Below are 6,350 nucleotides of genomic sequence, written 5' to 3' on the forward strand. Positions count from 1 at the left end.
GTCAGTGTTAATGGCACTCTTTCGGAACCCAGAACCATAAGCACTGGTGCTCCTCAGGGTATAGTCAGTTCCCCTGTGCTCTTTACTTTATACACAAACGAGTGCAGAAGCACCTACCCTAGCAACCGCATCATAAAATGTTCAGATGACACTGCCATCCTTGCTTTAATCAAAAAGGACAGTGACCTAAATGACTATTATTCTGAAATCCAGAGGTTTGTTAAATGGTGTGATGTTAACTGCCTGGTTTTAAATGTTAAGAAAACTGAGGAGATGGTGTTCGACCCCAGAGGTGTTGGGGACCACAGGCCTGTGGTCATCCACAAACAATCCATCTCTCAGGTCGCCTCCTACAAATATCTTGGGGTTTTTATTGATAACTCACTCACCTGGAGCACTCATGTAGACAGCCTTTGTAGCAGATTACAACAACGACTACACTTCCTACGCCGCCTTAGAGTTCATGGTGTTGACCCAAAATTTATGCTACTTTTCTACCAGTCTGTCTTAGAGAGTCTCATCAGATACGGCATTACATCTTGGTTTGGTAACCTATCTGTAAAACTAAGGTCCAAACTGGTCCGACTGATACAGACTGCATGGAAGATCATAGGGGTGAAAGACCACTCATCCCTGCAGTCTATTTTTGAACAGGCTACTCTCAGACAGGCTAATAGAATTCTCATGAATCCCTCCCATGTCCTACATGCAGAGTATGAACTGCTGCCCTCTGGGAGGAGGTTCAGAGTCCCCCGCGCTAGATTAAATAGATTTAAAAATTCTTTTATTCCCGTTTCTGTTAAACTTTTAAACTGCACCAGATGAATGTAACTTATCTTGCTTATCATTTTATCTCCACTCTTGTTTTAATCAGGTCCGCCTTCTGTTTGTGTGCTAATATTCTGTATTGTCTGTTGCTCTTTGTTGTCTGTTGATCTTTGTTGGCTGCTGTGGGGTGTAAGCCCAATACAAATTTCCCAGTGATGGGACAATAAAGTGACTCTTGACTCTTGAATGAGTATATACTGCATACTAGCATACTCAATGAGTATATACTGCATACTAGCATACTCAATGAGTATATACTGCATACTGCATACTAGCATACTCAATGAGTATATACTGCATACTAGCATACTCAATGAGTATATACTGCATACGGCATACTCAATGAGTATATACTGCATACTGCCTACTAGCATACTCAATGAGTATATACTGCATACTGCATACTCAATGAGTATATACTGCATACTGCATACTAGCATACTCAATGAGTATATACTGCATACTGCATACTAGCATACTCAATGAGTATATACTGCATACTGCATACTCAATGAGTATATACTGCATACTGCATACTAGCATACTCAATGAGTATATACTGCATACTGCCTACTAGCATACTCAATGAGTATATACTGCATACTGCATAGGTAAGTAAGATAAGATACAAGATACACACACACACACACTCACATCCACACACAGACACACACACACACACACACACACTCACATCCACACACACACACACACACACACACACACACACACACACAAACTGTGTGGGCATGATGACACACGCACGCACGCACGCACACCCACTAGAGTGAGTGGCATATAGCTAAGTAAATGAGTGTTCTACCAAGTGTTCTACCAAGTTCTACTCAGTTCAAGCAATTAGCACACATTTGTCTTATCAAATCTATGGGAATGGCAATTTACACTGTAATTTGGAGGCCATGATTTTATTGTTAACAGGTAAAGTACCTGTATTACTCCCACACTAATCTTTTTAGACACCCCTTTGGCTTTCTTGTCTAGAAATGTTTAGAAAATCTGACCACCTTAGTTGCAAGGTGAAAACTAAATCTGATGAATTAGTAGATTAATCAATAGTAAAATATTATTATCACATTTTAATCGACTGACAGCCCTTCTTAATACTTGAAAATACATCCTTTTATAGTTACCTTCCAACATACGGTTGTCAAGTAGATGAATGATTTCAGAATGACAGTCAGCCAGGTTCATGTCCTCCAAGTCCAATTTCCTGAGATTTCGGTTTGACTCTGAAATAGTTGGATCACATTTTCCTGATTCATTATATCATGAAACAAATACATGAAAAAACATTACCTACAGCTAGTTCCAAAAGAACCGGATCAAATTCATGTAGCAATTTATGTACTAGTAATAATTATTCTACAGCCCTCATTCAACAATTGACAGTATGCACTTGTGCTCTATCCAGAACATGGTTAAAATCAAATTTTTTACCCGAAACTGTGTTGAGGAACGGGCTGAGAGAGAAGCCACGTGAACTCTGGATTCCCTCGACGTGAAGTGATGTGAGATTTGGAGAGCGTTTCAGCACAGAAGAAAGGCCCTCCAGGTTTGTCCGGACTTTGGGTAATTTCACAGATAGATTTTCAAGTAGCAATTCTATAAACAGAAAGTTGGAACAAGTCTCAAATCAAAGTATTTCAGTTTCATATTTCATATATTTAATTCTAGCCTGACAGCCCTTATAAACTTAAAAGTTGAGTTGCAATTCTAATATTCAACTTTCTACAGGTACTTTATCTGTTTTTTACTTGATTACTCTAGTAGAAATGTCATACAGGTGAAAAATTGATAGTTGGGGTGGGCAGAAGGGAAAAGGCTGTCACCTGAGTGGCCTGCAGACCGTAGGGCCAGTCTCTGCTGAGGTCTGTGGTTCTCTGCTATAGGGTGGATCTCCATTGAGAATGACCTCAGGTTGGGGCAGGCGTTGAGTAGGGATTCCATGAGTGACGGGTGAGGCAGGGTACTGACACTCAGATCAGTGAGGGAGCTTCTGGACGTCTCATACAGCTTCTTGAGAGACTGCGCCAACCTCAATACGTCCCTCTCCTCAAAAACCTCTACGTTGCCTAGAGCTGACCGACAACCTTATCACAATAATAATCAATGTTATCCTGATATCAATCCATGAATGGAATGGTATATGTAAAAATGATGAGCCCATATTGACATTAACAAATCATTCCAATCATTCCAATTTTAGCACTGCATGACAATTCACTCCAGTGTCAGTTATATATACTATAGCATAAAACATTAAAATGTGCACTGTGAAAAGCAATCATAATCACATTATTTTATAGCTTATCCCTGCCATATAATGGTTTATTCTAGCACCCCCTCCCTATTGTAGACTTACTTCCACTATGAAGGCTTAGCGAGCAAAGGCACAGCCAAGAGGGCAGGAGAGGAAACAGTACGTTAAAGACTTCACCCCTGGCCCTCCAGATCTCCAGTGATTGGATCCGTCCCCGAGGGCAATCCACCCTTGTGGGACCGGCAGAGGGATTGAACATCCTACACAGTCGCTCATGGTCCATACATCGGCATGGGGGACTGGGCTTCTTCACCTCTCGCTGTGTTGCGGCTAAACTTAACCTTCGCTGCTTGCATGGAGTCCCATGGTCCTCTTCGTCTTCAGAAAGCTCTTCCTTCTCTGAGACCTGGCAGTTGGCCGCCTCAGTGTTTCCAGAAGTGGTTCCAATGTTAGTGGAAAAGCATGTTGCCATCTCTCCATGCATGGACTCCAATGGGCATGTGTGGCTTGCACTCTGAGGTCCTCTACCGTGAAGAATCCAAGCCAGTAAACTAGGACCTGTATTCTGATCTATAATGACATGTTGGGCGATCCCATGATCAAGGATACGGTGCAAGACGTACAACACACGATGTGCATCCTGTTCGCTTACGTTGCAATTTGACACTTGAACTCTCCTTACACCCTTCTCTAGGACACTCAGAACAGGCCACAACTCTGCAGTGAAACTGACAATATAGTGTGAGGGTTGAAGAGACAGATGTAGGACATATTTGGCCATAGTCAAGAGGAGGGATTGAAAGTTAACATTTGAAAGGTATCTTTTGACATTTTTGAACTTATAGCCATAGAACATCAGGGTAAAGAGCTTCTCCATGGCTTTCTGTTTCCATTCATCCTCTGTTTGGAATAAATAATCCAATTGCCTGGAATAAAATAAAAATAATAAATAAATTAAATAAATAAAATAATCCATTGCCTGGAATAAACAAACGCAAATTACAAGGTTGTTAACCTTCAATGAAATAACAGAGGCAAGAGAGGTGGAACAGAGGTGGAATATTGTTAAGTGATTTTGGACCCTAAGCAAGACTTCAGATGATTGCAGATAGCAGTAGGGCTGTTACGATTAGTCGACGTCATCGACGTCGTCGACTACGTCAATACGTCGGTTTGCGTAATATGCGTCGGTTAGTCGTAAATAAACAAAATGGCTGCGACCAGTGCAAACACGGAGAGAGTTAGCGATTAGCGATGTTAGCTTATAGCCAGTTTAACAGAAGTAACTTCACTTTTAACATTACTTCCCGTGGTCGTAGGTCGTGGTCGGGCTGGCTGACGGCTTAAAATGACCGTGATGACCTGTAGACCTTATCCAGCTATAGTCTTGTGTTTCTACCCCGGGGCATAGCCCTATTATCTCCATATTTATCTTCTAAAACAGTACTAGCTAAGCTGTTGTGTTTACCACAGTCCTGTTCTGACTGGTCGCGGGCCGTAAGTGATGCTTGTCTCACAACGGAACAGTTTGTCAGTGTGTGTGTGTGTGTGTGTGTCTGTGTGTATGTGTCACGCATGTGTGTGTATCTTTGTCTCTGTGTGTCTGTGTGTGAGTGTGACATGCTCACATTCCTCCACAGTAATGCCTAAGGTGGAGGGGGGAGAAGGGAGAGAGGGGGGGAGAGAGCTAAGGGGGGAGGGGGAGAGCAGAGAGAGGGGGAGAATGTTATGTTTGTTATTGAGATTGTTATTGTTAAAGATTGTTACTGAGAGGTATACGGTATTCCGGTTAGAATTTCACTTTTTTACAGAATTTACTGCATTACTTGCACTTTTCCTTTTACTTGAAGTTAACTTTTATATTTTATAATATTATATTTTATGTTGGACTGTAAGAAAGAGAGGATCTTTTTTGTTGTGTGGAATATTGCCCTGCAGTGCAAGAATAATTGAATAAAATACTGAAATGTTGATAAGAGAAGTTTTTGACATTTATTTGGGGGAAATTAAGTGATACATTAACCGAACAGCAAAAAAATGATCGTTAGACTAATCGTTAAATTAGTCGTTAGAATAACCGAACAAATAATCGATAGATTAATCGTTAGAAAAATAGTCGTTTGGGACAGCCCTAATACTAGCATACTCAATGAGTATATACTGCATACTAGCATACTAAATGAGTATATACTGCATACTAGCATACTCAATGAGTATATACTGCATACTAAATTCATAATTAAGTAGGCTAAGTATCCGAAAACCAGCCGATCATTATGCATACTGCATTACTGCCTCCCAGAATGCATTTCGCCGGGAGCGGCGAATTTAGACCTCCATTTTAAACCTCCATTAGCTAAAATATGTAATTTTGTCTTTACAAGTGTTAACATGTCATTTTATGAAGTTTTAATATGTTTTCAGGCGAGAAAGTAACAATATATATTCCCAAAATGTGTCCAGTTTACCAAAATAACCCGTTTATATATCTGATCTGACGATTTTTTTTTGCGTCTTCTATTCGCTAGCTGCGTTCGTAAATTCGCCCTGGAAATATGATCAGCACTCATGGAATGCCTCTTGTCCAATCAAATTACCTGGTTCCTTTATGACGTTGCACCCCGTGTGCGCTCCGGCGCTCTCAGAGCGATTTTACGAACGCACCCTAAGTTTACCATCACACACTCGACAGAAATATCGTAACATAATTACAACACGTTGTAAAATGATTTGGGGGGGGGGCAATATCTTAAGTATATCTCAAGTAACTAGCTTACTATATTGTTGTTTTAACAGTTGGTAAAATAACATGATTAAAATAAATATATATGAGCAATAACATATCGTGGGCAAGCACTACAACCAACCTGTCCGTCTGAAGCTACAATACTGGGACCATTCGTGATTGGGCTACAGGAAGTCAAATACTAGGTGAACATGTGTGTAAGACACAAATAAACGTGGATTTCATGCATTTCAAGTGGCATATTTGTAATCATGACGACTAGCCTGGTCTAAGAATGCATGTTAATCCATGTTAATGTACCTGGAGGAGGTCCACCAAACTTCCTCTGTCCGTTCTCCTGAACCACGTTTTCTCCATCAGTTTCAGCAGCGCGGCCTGGTTCGAGCTCTCCGTCATTTGCACGCAACCCCCTTTCTTTGCATTTAGTGAACATCCACCTGTACCCATGCAGAGACCCTGAGCCTTGGAGCTCCTCCCTTATGAACTGTAGCGTTT

The 6,350-nt window shown here is 41.0% G+C and overlaps 1 long non-coding RNA gene across 1 annotated transcript; it reads right to left on the reverse strand.

Annotated features, from left to right (window-relative positions):
* Window positions 1-1,989: 1,989 nt before the first annotated feature.
* Window positions 1,990-2,789, reverse strand: LOC308173809. The gene is made up of 3 exons (XR_013937912.1): window positions 2,679-2,789; window positions 2,287-2,451; window positions 1,990-2,078 (listed from the first exon to the last, which is right to left on the reverse strand). It is a non-coding gene; the product is annotated as an uncharacterized lncRNA (long non-coding RNA).
* Between the last annotated feature and the right edge of the window lie 3,561 nt (window positions 2,790-6,350).

This window comes from Nansenia antarctica, assembly GCF_963989245.1.
Source record: "Nansenia antarctica genome assembly, chromosome: 19".
Lineage (NCBI taxonomy): Eukaryota > Metazoa > Chordata > Actinopteri > Argentiniformes > Microstomatidae > Nansenia > Nansenia antarctica.